Source organism: Sminthopsis crassicaudata, chromosome 2 (assembly GCF_048593235.1).
Source record: "Sminthopsis crassicaudata isolate SCR6 chromosome 2, ASM4859323v1, whole genome shotgun sequence".
Lineage (NCBI taxonomy): Eukaryota > Metazoa > Chordata > Mammalia > Dasyuromorphia > Dasyuridae > Sminthopsis > Sminthopsis crassicaudata.
This window is the reverse complement of record NC_133618.1, coordinates 195,324,616-195,339,966: the sequence shown is the minus strand read 5'-3', so window position 1 is coordinate 195,339,966 and position 15,351 is coordinate 195,324,616.

The following is a 15,351-nucleotide window of genomic DNA, read 5'->3' as shown; positions in this document are numbered from 1 at the left end:
ACTGATGGGCATCCACTCACTTTCTAGAGAAACTAGGTATTGACTAACATCTTACACTGTATATCAAGATAAGGTCAAAATGGGTACATGATTTAGATATAAAAAAGGGAATAATCTAAGCAAATTAGTAAAGGATAGGATGGTTGACCTTTCAGATCTATGGAAAAGAGAAGAATTTAGGATCAAATGACAGAAAGAATTATGGGATGTGAAATGGATATGATTGCTTTAAATTGAAAAGATATTAAATAAACAAGGGCAAATCATTCAAGATTAGAAGGAAAGAAGAAAACTTGAAAAAAATTTTATAACAAATTTCACAGATAAAAGCCTTATTTCTCAAGTAGATACCCGAGTCAAATTTATAAGAATAGAAGTCATTCCTCAACTGATAAGTATTCAAAGAATATGAATAGGCAGTTTTTAAATGAAGAAATCAAAGCCATCTATAGTTTTATGGGATAAAACGCTATGGTGATGAGAGTTAGGGAAGGGGAACCCCCTTTTGGGTCTGTGCAAAAATAGTCGCATGACAGTGCAGAGTCCCCTGTAAATGAATTTACAGCCTGAAAATCTATATTGATAAAAAGGGTTTATTATAGGAATTTGGAAGTAAGGTTTAGTTAGTAAAGTTGAAGGTAGAGATAATAGGGCACCAGATTAGGTCCAGTGGGCATGACCCACATAAGGATGCCATGCTTAGGACTTCTGCAACGTGGACTCCAAAAGTAGCCCCTTTTATAATGGAGGCTCTTGGTGATCTTGAAGTGGAGTCCCAGGCTCCTGACTGGCTTTCAGCCAGGGTCAGCATTGAATAAAATTCAATGGCTTTAAACTGTTGGAGTTGGGAAAACCCAAGTTAGCTCAGATCCAGTGGGGGATGGGGGATGGGGAAAGCCCACTGACCAGGATTTATAAATCAAAGGTCAGCCATGGGGGGGTGGGGGAGAAGGCATGCCTAAAAAAACTGAAGTACTCATTTTTAACCCTAATTGTTGTAACATGTCTCTTCCCCACAGGTTGATGGGGATTTTTTCAACTATAAAAGAAGTAAAAACTCCTGTTTCACCTTCAAATATCCATCTCAAAGGGGTAGCACTAACTTCAGCTGCTATTGATCCTCCTACCCCAGACATGTAGGAGTTTGCCTTAGTCTTTGGCCGGTGACTGGGCCAGTTGGCACCTCTAATGACTGTGCGATCTGCACCTGTGTCCACCAGTCCTTCTAATAGTAGTCATTTATATAGATGGTGAGCATAGGTCGGCCAGCTGTCACAGCTGCTGTCCAGTATATTCCTGGGTTTTTCTGCTTGCAGTCAGAACGTAGGTGACTGTCACCAGGTTGCTTATTAGGAGTCTGTATCAATGAACCCGATGCTACTACTTCTCCTGGTTGTCACACATTGTCTACCTGTGTTAGTGACTGGGATATTATCTACACATTTCCCAGTTTCCCACATCAGTGTACGGATGAACACTGTTTTGTAAGTACTCTCAGGAGGTGAAATGGTCAAGCCTACTGTCCCTGGAGGCAAGGGATCCATAGGCTGGAGAGGAAAAGATTTCACCTCTCCAGGGGGTATCTCAGTTGTCCCAGCTGCATACAACTCTATCCTCCCTAATTGTAGTCCCTTTTTCCCATCATGTTGCTTCCTGGCTGACTGATTGTGTAATCCCTTTCTCCCCTCAGATGGCTTCCTGGCTGATTGGTCATGTCTGGGTATTGGACTTGGAGGCACTCTCTGGGTGTGGCATCTGCTGCCATCATGCCCCAAGTGGTTTTTGCCTGAGGCCCTGGATCTGGGCCCCTTATCCCATTTCCCTGAATCAGTCTACTCTCTGATGCCCAATGGAGTCTTCTGTTGCATTTTGGACATGGGGTTTTGGGTCTTGTTCTCCCAGCCTGTTTTCTCACTCTGTCTCTATGCCAAGATTGAGCTTTCAGATGGCCTACTTTACTGCATTGAAAGCATTGACGAGTCTCTTTGGAAGTCCCTTGCCAAAAGGGACCCTGTCTTCCCATGTTGGGATCTTGGGAAGTCTGCACCATAGCCTGGCTATAAAAGATATTTGTGCCCACTGTGGCTCCTCTAAAGGAGCGTCCCTATTTAGTCCTAGTATAATCCTTCTACAAACCTCATTGGCATTGTCTCTAGCAAATTGCCTTACCAAAGTGTCTGTTACTTCATTTCCATCATTAGTCCGTATGACAGCTGTCTGCAAACGTGCTACAAAATCAGCAAAGGGTTCATTTGGTCCTTGTACAATTGTTGTGTAGGTCTCACCCTTGTAGTTTTTACTGGGGAGAGAAGCCCATGCTTTGTTAGCAGCAGCAGAAATTTGCTCAAATGCTGTTATGGAGTAATTAATCTGTACTGAAGCATCTGCATAAGAACCTACACCTGTTAGTAGATCACAGGTGATTGAAGTATTAACTCCACTTTGACTATTTCATTGGGCTTGAATCCTACAAAGCTCACTATATTCAGAAAACCACAACAAGTTTTGTCCAGGTTCTAAGCACAACTTTGCAATGATTTTCCAGTCACTAGGGGTTAAGGCTTCATAAGCCAAATTGTGTAGTAACATCTTAACATAATGTGATGTAGCCCCAAAGAGAGTGCAAGCTTTTTTCAGGTCTTTAAGAAAATCCATATTAAAAGGAGGATATTTTCTACTTTCTTGACCTGCAGAATTATGCTGTTGAATCACAGGAAAAAATTGAAGTTTGAAATCATTATCTATTTCTTTTCCATTTTTGATAGGTTCAATAAGCCCTTTCTGTAATCTACTTATGGGGGTTGGTAATTGCTGGGGGGGGGGAGGGATGTGCCAATTATATCACTACCCCTCCCACTACTCTTGATGTGGGCTGATCAATAATCTGCTTTCTAGGCGGGTTGAAGTCTCTTCAGGACAATCAGAGTCAACATACCCTAATTCCTCATTCAAATCCCCTTGCCCTCTGGCAAGGTCTTGAGTTTGCTTATTTTCTATCTTTTGTTCCTCATGCTTTCTCCTCTGTTCACTTTTCCTTCTCCTATAACTTGCTCTATAGCTTAAGTCTAATTGAATCACGTTGTATATATAAAATACCTCTGCTGTAATTGAATAAGGCCCATTTTTTGCATAGTTTTTCTTCCTTTAAGAACCAAGGGGACATGAAATTCTATTTGTGGGCTGGTTACAAGTAAACTCTTCTCGTCAATTATCTTAATTATATCCTCTATAGGATTACTACTAGGGGAGGCTGGAGCAGGAGCAGGGGCTGTATCTGGTTCGGCTGAGACTGAGGAAATGTTTTTAGCTAACACCTGCCCCATCTCAGCTACTAAAGATTGCTGGTTTAGTCTTTAACAAGGTAAGTTCCTTATTTCTATTAGAATACTTACCTAATCTCCTGGTCACCTGAGGGCTTCAGTGGAAGTAGGGTGCCGGCCACACGTTTGGATGCCAAAATGCTGGAACTCTGTCTTCCCAGAAATCAGCTGGAATCAGGATCACTAAACGTCTTTATTCTTGATCTTTTATGGTCAAGGTCAGGGGCTTAGGCCTAGCAACCTCACACACCTTCCTCCCTCAAACGCCCAGAGAGACTGACCCAGCATCTGTGTCTCAATTCCTCTTCCTCCTCCTAGTCCTCCCACACATCACTTCCCCCTCTTTGTCCCACCAATCAAGTCAGCACAGAACAACTGGGGAGAGTCAACCTTCAAACAAGTTAATAGGGAACTATCCAATTGTCAATTAGTCTCACGTGCTTCATTATCCAAGTACATTGCTCAGTTCTAGCCCTTTACAACATACATATGCAATATAGTATAAATTTTGCATCTTTTCTGGACACAATTGTCTCCATACATTTCATTAAGGTCCTAGGCTATTATATCATATAGTTAGCTCATTGTGACCTATCTTTCAGCTAATCCTTCCTGATCTTTTTTTTCCCTTAAACAAAATAATTTTTGATTATCTTATTTCCATCTGTGTCTTATCAAGTCATTTTCTGAATTCACATGTAAGACTTTATTTTAATGCCTATTAAAGATTTATGACCTTTTTTCAGGTGCTAAGTTTGGTAAAGTCAGACCCAAGCCAATCTAGCCCATGTGAAAACTAAATCAAAGGACTCTAGGGCAAAGTAGGAAAAAATTGGTTGTAGGAATTAGAGGAGTGGGTTCAAATCTTATCTGATATATATCATCTGCATTATTTTTGGCAAGCTAATTAATTTCTCTTAGTTTTAATTTCCTCAGAAATAATTAAGAGCTTGGAATAAATAACTTCTTAGATCTTTCAGCTTTAAATCTATGCTCCTATTATTTTAGGATTACATTGGAAAGGTAGGAAAAGATGTTTGCATTGGGTTCAGACCAATTCAATTATTAAATTAAGCAAATTCTTACTAAATGCCTATTATGTGCAAGACTATGGTTACAGAGATTAAAAACAATATACACAAAGAGTTTGTAGTTCAATAGTGTAAATAAAGCATATACTCAAATATCATCCAATGTAGAATTCAATAGAGAGCAAAGTTTTTAATGCATTGGACAAATGTATATATTTGCCATTCTGTAATAATTTGTAATATCTTTTCTGTTATGAAGTAATCTTCACAAGTAGCCTTCAAAATATCAACTTACTTTGAGTTTCAGTTCTAGGTGTTTAGGATATAAAGATAAAACTAAATCATTCTAAACATTTACATTCTATGGGAGTAGGGGTAAATGGATTGACACAGCATTTATATTTGAGGTAGTATGGCATAGGAGATAGAGTCTGGACTAAGATTCAGGAAAACATCAATCCAAATACTGTCTCAAACAATCTGTTTCTGATCTTGATAGTCAAGTAATTTTTCTTGGCCTTACTTTACCCATCTGTAAAATGGAGTCATAATCTATTATTATCTTTCATGGTTTTTTATAAAGATCAAATAAGATAACATATGCAAAACATTTTGTAAATCTTAAAGCATATTACATAAAAGTTTGCTATTTGTAAAATTGGGAAATCAAAGATTAGTAGAGGATATACTCACCTTGCTGAACCTGGAATGAAGAAACAGTTCTAAAAGGTGAAATTGGGGAAGGAGTACATTCTAGGCATGGGGAATAGATTGTATGACTATACAGTAATTGGAGTTGAAATGTGCTTGGAGATAAGCCAGTGATCCAGTTTGGAAATAGAGGCCACAAGGATTTAGCCTCTAAAATTTTTGAGCACAAAAAAAATGAGATACACTTATGCCCTAAAAAGATTATTTTGGCAATTGGGTAGATTGATTAGAGAGGAACGAGACTGGAAGAAGAGAGACCAATTAAGAGGCTATTACCTTAGTTCAGCAAGAAATAATGAGGATCTAAATTAGAGCAGTGGCCATGAGAGTGGAGAAAAAAGGGGCCAGTTGTATGAATATTATGGAGGTATAATGGATTAGACTCAGCCACTAATTTGAATATACAGGATAGGGGGGCAGAAAAGGTCAATAATGATGCTGATATCTTGAACTGGGGGAGGGAAGAGAATTTATATTGTACAATTCAGCATGTACAGGAATAGTAAGACTATGTAAATTCCAAAAGCTGAGAACTCTAGCTACAAGTAGGCTGTCTTCTTTGTGAATCTTTTCCTGATTTTATTCTTCCCCAATTCTACTGGTAGTGCATCTACTCCCAATCTGCCTCATATTTATTTTGCATATATTATATATGTCTATGCGATATATGTCTATGCGGTTTTAAGGGAGGACTAACATCTCTAGTATGAGGCCTTGCCAAGCACTTTTTAAGGCTACTCATTCACCATTAGTGACTCCACTTTCACCCAATGGCTCCAAGAAGCTATAGCATATGTTACAACCATACCTTGGTAAAATCATTTTGACAGGCTAAAATTGATTGAGGATAACTGACAGACTTCAGACTTGTTAATTAGAGGTATGTTTACTTCCAAATATGTGAAGACTTCCCCAGGTGGAATGGACAGATGAGAATAATTTGTGACAGCAGCCTGTGATTTCCTTGCTCATCTTTGAAAATGAAGGACAAACAGCATGTGCATATTTTGTCTACTCTTTAAAGGCAGGTACTTTCACTGTTGTCTTTAGATCTATAGTATTTAGCAGTTCCTGGTATATAGAAAATGCTTAATAAATATTTACATATTGCTTGATCATCTAGTATAAGAATGGTAGACACTTGAATTTGTAGGATATGAAAAGGAGCCAATAGTGAGACCAAAAGAAAGCTATTAATTGTTTAATTTATACTACACATGGTGAACCTTCAAGATTTAGCTGAGGTATACAACCAGTCCTCTTCACTGAATGCTCTGTGAACTATGATGAACTATTCAGGTCCCTGCTGTCTCCTGGACATATAACAATCTTGAAATCAGAAGTGTGTCCTTTCTAGTCTTTGTTTAGCCACTGACTGTGATTCTAGGAGGGTGACTTAACCTCTCTCAAGCTCAGGACCTTCATTTATAAAATGAAGAGATTATGATTAGAATCTTTCTAGTTATGAATCATTGTATTCTACTATGCCAAAATCCCTTCTAAATCTAACAATTTGATGGTTGTCTGGCTAGCAGATAATGCTATAGAAATAATTCAAGTTCCATTGAAAACAGCAAGATCTTTATCTATTTTTAAGTCTTAAGTTGTGACTTCCTGACAAGGTGACAGGACCCCTCATCAAGGGCTTTCTGTTTCTGGGTCTTGCTGTGTTCTGATCTCTACTTGAAAAAGTACAAGGCTCCATGCTGAGGGCAGGTGCCTGAGAAAAGACTGGAATGCTGTCAGACAACATTAGGGCTCAGAATAGAAGGACAGAAATATGGGCACCAATCTGGCTCCACGTTCTCTTTCAGATCACAATTCTTTGCACCTCATTCCCTTTTTTGTCTTCTCTTATATCTTAACTTCCATACTTTTTATAATTGTTGCATTAGACCTGAGATTTCATTTGTGTAGCAGTTTTCTAGTGTATTTCTAGTGGGAAATATCCTCCAATAATTCAGATAGAAGATACTTTTTTTTGCAATTTAGAGTCTTAAAACACTGCCTAGGACAATAAAAGGGGCCACATTGGCTGGGGCCACAGAGCTAGTGTATGTTAGAGGTAAGTTTGTATGTATCCAGTTTTGTTATGTCAGGCTGCCTCTCTCTTATCACATGCAATATAAAGCCTTACAATAATATTAGTCTATAAGGCAGCATTTGCTATAAGAATAGTCAAGTATGGACTCATTTTAAACCTATTTCTAGTTTCCTTTTCCTCACCACCCCAACCAGCTCACATTCTTGCATCGTATTTTATAGGAAAAATTGAGACAATTCACTATAAAACTCTTTCTCCTCCTTTTCTCAAATTCTGTTTCTCAGATTTCTTTTGCCACCATCCTTAATCCTTGTATCACATAATGAAGTGATCTAATTTCTTATCAAAGTTACCTATAACTTGTTCAAGGGATCCTATTCCATCCTGTGGACTCTAACAGATTGCCTTCTCTATCATCCCTACTCTATTGTTTTATTTTCCATCTCTCATTTATTGGCTTATTTCTCATTAATATAAACATGTCCATATATCCCTTGTCCTAAAAAACCCCAAAAACCAAAAAACAAATAAACAAACAAAAAACCAAAAACCTCACTTGATCCTTTCATCTACCCTTTGTAGCTAAATTCCTTGAAAAAGCTATTTACAGTAGTTGCCTCCCCTTTCTCTATTCTAACCCACTTACAATTAGGCTTCTGATCTTATGTTACAAAACCTTCTCTCTTCAAAGTTAGCAGTGGTTTCTTAGTCACCAAATCTGATAGCCTTTTCTCAATCCTCATTCTCTTTGACCTTCCTGGAGCATTTGACAATGTTGATCACTCTCTCCTCCTTGATACTTTGTTCTCTCCAAGGTTTTTGGGACATCACTCTCCTTGTACCTACTTGACTGCTCCTTCTCAGTTTCCTTTGCTGGATCCTCATGCAGATCACATTCTCAAACCATAAAATGTCCATTCTCAGGATCCTGTCCCTAATCTCTCTTCTTGTTGATCTATTAAATTCTCATGGATTTAATTATCATCTCTATGCTGATGGTTTACAAATCTAACTATGCTGCTTTAATCTTTCTGCTTACCTCCAAACTTATATCCCCAACTGTCTTTCAGATGTCTTAAATTAGGTGTTTAGTAGACATCTTAATCTAAACATGTCTAAAAGAAAACTTATTTTTATCTTCCTAAGTCTTCCTTTTCATACTTCCTCTATTATGTTAGAGGGCAAAACTATACTAAGTCCCTTAACTTGGCAACCTAGGAGTCATCTTTGACACCTCACTGTCTCTCATCCCCTATATCCAATCTGTTTCCATGGTCTGTTGATTTTATCTGTGAAATATCTCACTTATATGCTTCCTTCCTCTGTTTTGATGCAGTCACCACACTAGTGTAGAGTCTCTTCACCTAATTCTTTGATTATTATAATCTGCTGTTGGGTCTTCCTGATTCAAGTCTATCCCCAGTCCAATCCATCCTCTCTTCAGCCATTAAAGGGATTTTTCTATAGTGCAAGTCTGGTGATGTCTCTTTTCTAGTCAATAAATTCCAGTGGCTCCTGATCACGTCTAGAATCAAATGCAAAATGCTCTATTTAGCATTCAAAGCTCTTCATAATTGAGCCCCACTCCTACCTCTCCAGTTTTCCTCATACTTCACTCCCTGCTGCACATTCTTTTTGATCCAGTGATGTTATTCTTGGGGCTATGAACAAGATGTTTCATTTCTTAGCTGTGGTCACTTTTTTCTGGTTATTCCTTATGCCTTTCCTATCCCCTTTAAATTCTAGTATCTTTCCTTTATTGATTATATCCTATTTTTCTTATGTAGAGCTTGTCATGTATATATTTTTTGCATTAGATTAGATGAGATCTCCCATTAGACTGTAAGCTTCTTTTTAAGTTAAAGCTTTTTATTTTCAAAACATATACATGGGTAATTTTCAATATTGCAAAACCTTGTGTTCCAAATTTTTCTTTCCTTTCTCCCCACCCCCTTCCCTAGATGACAAGTAATCCAATATATATATATAAATCATGTTAAACATATAGCTTAAATCTAACATAGGTATACATATTTATACAATTATCTTGCTGCACAAGAAAAATGAGATCAAAAAAGGAAAAAAAATGAGAAATAAAACAAAATCTAAGTAAATAACAACAGAAAGAGTGAGAATGTGATATTGTGTTCCATACTCAGTTACCACGGTTCTCTTTCTAGGTGTAGATGCCTCTCTTTATCACAAGACAACTGAAATTGGACTCAGTCATCTAATTGCTGAAAAGAGCCACATCTATCAGAATTTCCCTTCATATAATTTTGTTGTTACTATATACAATGATCAGCTGGTTCTGCTCATTCACTTAGCATCCATTCATGTAAGTCTCTCCAGACCTCTCTGACATCATCCTGCTGATCATTTCTCATAGAACAATAATATTCTACAATATAATTAATATACCATAACTTATTTAGCCATTCTTCAACTGATGGATATCCATTCAGTTTCCAGTTTCTTGCCACAATAAAAATGGCTGCCGCAAACATTTTTGCACATGTGAGTTCCTTTCCCTCCTTTCTGATCTCTTTGGGATACAGATCCATCAGAGACATTATTGGATCAAAAGGTATGCAGTTTTATAGCCTTTTGGGTATAGTACCAAATTGCTCTCCAGAATGGTTGAATCAGTTCACAACTCCACCAAAATGTATTATTGCCCCAGTTTTCCCACATCCTTTCCAATATTATCACCACCTTTTCCTGCCATCTTAGCCAATCTGAAGGATGCATAGTGATACCTCAGAGTTGTTTTCATTTGCATTTCTTTGATCAATAGTGATTTAGAGCACCTTTTAATGTGACTAGATGTGGTTTCAATTTCTTTATCTGTTCCTATACTTTAGCCATTTATCAATTGGAGAATGGCTTGTATTTTTATAAATGAATTAATTCTCTATATATTTTAGAAATGAGGTCCTTATCAGAATCCCTGAATATAAAATTTTTTTCTCAGTTTATTGCTTCCCTTCTAATATTATCTGCACTGGTTTTGATTGAACAAAACCTTTTTAACTCAATATAATCAAAATTATCTATTTTGTATTCAATAATGTACTCTAATTCTTCTTTGATCATAGATTCCTTCCTTCTCCACAAATCTGAGAGGTAAACTCTCCTTTGTTTTCTAATTTGCTTATAATATCACTATTTATGGCTAAAGCATGAACCTATTTTAACCTTATTTTGGTGTAGAGTATTAGGTATGGGGTCAATGTCTAGTTTTTGCCATACTAATTTTTAATTTTTCCAGCAATTTTGTTAAATAGTGAGTTTTCCCACTAATGAGTTCCTTTAAGATCTTCATTTTGGGGAGGGGCCCCTATTCTGAATCTCTAGACTTAGGCATCATCTCTACCCATGTATCCATAAGTACATAACTCTTTCATCCCCCAGATTCCATTCTAGCTCTCTTTTGTGTGTCATTTTCCCCCGATAGAAAGCAAAGTCCTGGAGGGCAGAAATTACCTTTCTTTTTCTTGCATTTATATCTGCACTGCATAGTACAAATATTATCTTTGTCTTGCCTTAAGATTTTGATTAATTGTAATAAAAATTCTCCTTACAAATAAAGCTGTCTAAACATAAAATGTATTTCCTTGGGAGTTAGTAATTTAAGTTCTTCAGATATTGGATAAACATTTATTAGTAGAAGGCACTCCTGCTTTGATACCATATGGCCTTTGTGACTTTTTCCAGTTCTAAGATACTGTTAATTTTAAAGGATGTTAAGGAGATGTTATAAATTCTATTTATTCAGAAGAGAGAGGACTTTTTTGGTCCTCATTCAGGTACTATTTACTTTTATTTTTACACAGTTCTAACTTGACTATCAAAGTAGAACTGATACATTAGATTGGGAGCTGGTTAGGTAGAAAAGAGTAGCTGTTGCTAAGCACAAGCCTACTGACATCAATAAGAAATGATAGTTAATGAAAGATTAACTATTAACTGGTAAAAGGAACAACTTAAAAAAACACAAAACAATTATATGAGACATTTAGCTTATGAACAAAAAACCTCCAAGAAATGATTCCAGGGTAATTAAAGCAAACTGTCTTCATGTTCTTTTGGAGGATGCGTGTATAAAAGGAGTGTTGAGGACATTAGAAAAAAAAAAAAAAGGAGACATGAATTCTAACTGTGGTGATTGGAGCTGGGCTTGTGGCTTGTTTGTGGCTTGGGCAGTAACAAAAACTCAGCAAAGTTCCAAATAAGGCAAAGGTAATAACAGCTGTTTATACATCTGAGTCATTCATAAGTGGAGTGTTTAGGGAGCCCGAGCTGCCTATGCAATATTAAAGTTCATGATGACCTTAAATTATCAGAATGATGCTAAATTATGTTCTTGTGCTTGTGCTTTTTTAAAAAACAAGTTAATGAAGTGTTTCATGTATTTTAGAATGAGTCCTGTTGATTTTTTAAACTTAAAGATAATCTTTAGTTATCTGGGATGCTCTCCTAGGTGGGTGAATCTGCTTTTACTGCTGATGCCAGGTAAAAGCAGTACCACCCTATTTCTATAGCTGCCATCATTATATCCAGTGGAAATAATTATTATGCCTGTTGTTATTATTTTAAAAATTTATTTCAGGGTAAGGAAGACAAAACCCAACATCTACTTTTTTTGAAATTATAAGAGTTTAAATGAACCTACCCAGGACCCACCAAAGAAGGAGAGAGATAAGTGAAGGTAAGCTGGGCCTTCAAAATCCTGAATCTTCCTTGTTCTGGACAGCTGTAATTGTTTAAAAAAGATTTTCTGGGGTGCATAGCCAAGATGTGGAGTAAAGACAGCAATGTAGCTTTCTTCCAATATTTCCTTCCAAAAAACAACCTTTAAAATAACTCCTCAAATCATATTTTAGAGCAGCAGAGAAGATAAAACGTCAGAGAAATGTTTCCCCATCCTCTTACAACTTAGGTTAGCATGAGAGGTCTGTGACAGTGAAGTAAGGACTAGTGAGGAACTTGGAAGCAACCCAAGTGGTGGGCTTTGGAGGCTACTGCAAAAGTAGATACAGCTGTCATAGTAGCTTCAGGAACTCTCAGCCCAGAGATAGTAATGGGATTAGACAACTGGTAAGAAAGAGATTACAAGAGATCTTTTGATGGCACTGGGTGTAGCTGGTGCTGATTTCAAATGTAGTGCCCACACGAAGTTATGGATTGAAGTATCAGAGAAAAGAGTGCTTTCTCATATATTATAAGGGAGCAGAAACCTGTTCACAGTTTTGAACTAGAGGAGTGCTAGTGTCTTTGGCTGCAGGAGATTAAAGGATCTGGTCAAAGTTCCAGGGTCAAACGGAGTGAGATTTTATGCTTGAAGTTGCAAGGAAGAAGGGGAGTAAAGATCAAAGTATAGATGGGGAGACTAATGACAATACCACTCACTGATCACTGTACCTTGAAAGCAATAAAAACTTACATACTCCAGAATTAGCTCTGAAAATAGCAGCAAAAACCAAACAATCTCAAATCTCAAAACAAAACAAAATCCTCCAAACAAAAACCCAACCAAGCAAACAATAACAACAACACCAACACCAACACCAACAACAGCAACAAAATTCCTGACAGTGCCTGCCCACTCTTTAGTGAGCAGAGCCTAACTTTAATATAGAGTAGAAAGTCAAAAAATAGGTTGGAAAAATAAACAAATGACAACAAACAGAACTTGGTCATAAAAAGCTAATACAATGGCAGGGAAGACCACAGCAGGAATTCAGAATGAAACATCAATGTTACAACAATAACATTAAGTATAAACAAACAAACAAACAAACAAACAAACAAACAAATAAATGTGTGTGTATGTGTGTGTGTATACAATAAATTACAAAAAAACAAATTGAATAAAACAGCTACAACAATAGCCTCAAAAAAGGCTAATTGGACCTAACCAAACAAGAATTCCCAGAAGAATTAAAGAGTTAAGAAATGTAGAATAAAAATTGGGGAAAAGAAATGAGTGATGCAAGAAAACTAAGAAAAGAGATTAACAGCTTGTTAAAAGGGGCACAAAAAGAAACTGAAGAAAATAATACCCTGAACAACAGAATTGGATTAATGGTAAAAGAGGCACAAAAGCTCACTGATTCTAATTTACAAATTCGAATTGAGTAAGCAAAAGCTAGTTATTACATGAGACATCAAGAAAGAGTCAAAAGGATAAAAAATAGAATAAAATATGAAAAAATACCATTGGAAAATAAATTTGCTTAGCAAATAGATAGAAGAGAGATAATTTTAAAATTATTGTTCTACCTGAAAGCCATAATCCAAGAAAGAGCCTAGGTTCTTTCAAGAAACTATCAAGAAAAATTGCCTGATATCTTGGATCCAGAAAGTAAAAAAGGAAATTGAAAGAATGTGCTGATCCTGTTCTGAAAGATATCCCAAAATGAAACTCCCAGGAATATTACAACTAAATTCCAGAGTTACAAGTCAAGGAGAAAATATTGAAAGCAGTCAGAAAGAAATAATTCATATATCAAAGAGCCTCAGTAAAAATCATACAAAAGTTAGCAGCTGAAGGGCATAAAATATGATATTCTGAAAGGCAAATGAACTGGGATTACAAGTAAGAATTGCTCAGAAAAACTGAGCATAATCCTTAAAGAGAGAAAATGGATATTTAATAAAATTGAGGATTTTCAATCATTCCTGATGAAAAGACCTAGATTGAATAGAAAATTTGACACTTGAACACATATCAAGGGAAGCATACAAAGGTAAATATAAAAGTGTAATCATTAGAGACTAGAAAAGTTAAAAGTGTTTATATTCCTACAGGGGAAGATGTTAACTCCTTAAAATCTTATCATTATTATGGCAGTTAAAAGGAGTTTACATAGACAAAAGGCATATGTATAAGTGAATAATGTTGGAATGAATTTCAAAAGAAGGAGAGATGAAAAAGAAGGAAGCACTGGAAGAAGGTGGAGAAAAGAGGCAGAATGGGGAAAATTATCTCAAAAAAAGCATGTAAGGCAGAGCTTTTATAGTGGGGGAGTGTGCATGTGTGAGGGTGAGCAGTGCTTGGCCATCACTCTTATTTGAACTGGTTGAAAAAGGAAAAAAATATACACATACTCATCCTCAATTGGGTATAGAAATCTATTTTAATAAGGAAGAAATTGGAAGGAAACATGGTATGAGAAAGGGAATAAGGATGATAAAAGGGAGAGAAAATTAAGGGATTTCAATGGTTAGAGGCAAAACATACTTTTGAGGATACAAAGAAAAAAACATAGAATGGAAGTAAATAGACTAATCCTAACTCTGAATGTGAATGGAATGAGTTAACCAATAAAATGAAAACAGCAGAATGTTTTAGAAACCAGAATCCAACAATATATTGTATATGAAACACACTTGAAGTAGAAAAACACACACAGAGTTAAATAATGGCTAGAGAAATACAAATTAAAGCAACACTGAGGTACCCCCTACCACAAATGCTATAAGGAATGAAAGGAATTAAGTACACTAATAAACTGCTGGGTCAGCTGTGATGTTTTAGCCATTCTGGAGAACAATATGGAAATATACTCAAATAATTAAAATTGTGCTTATACTTTTTGACACAACAAAACTTGTAGGTATATTTCCCAAAGATAACAAAGGAAAAGAGAGAAGAAGATATGTATATGTATATATATGTTTATCAATTAGAGACTGACTAAGTTTTGGCTGTTATTGTGATGACATACTATTGTGATATGAGAAATGACCAGATGATTTATTACAGAAAAAAACAAAGCAAGGTCTATATGGACTGATGGAGAAGAAGCTAAGAGATCATTATACACATCAAAAGCAATTTTATAATGATGGTTAACTGTGAAAAACTTAGTATTCTTATCAATCAACATAATAATCTAAAATAATTCCAAAGGATTTATGATAGAACAAAAATGTTATCCACCATTAGATAGAGAACTGATCAACTTTGAGTGCAAATTGAAATATAATTTTCTCGCTCCCTCTCTTTTTCTGCTTTGGCTAATAATTTGGCTGTTTCACCTTAATATGACTATCCTCTTACATTTCCCTGTTTCTTACCTCCCATAACAAGGAACAACTTTTAATTTCTATTCCATTTTCTTCTATTTTCCTGAGGGCTTCATAAAATCTGGCTGAAAACTGAAAAGAAGTTAGGTAATGCAGTAGATAAGAGTGTCAGACTTGAAATCAGGAATTCAAATTTGGCCTCAACACTTAT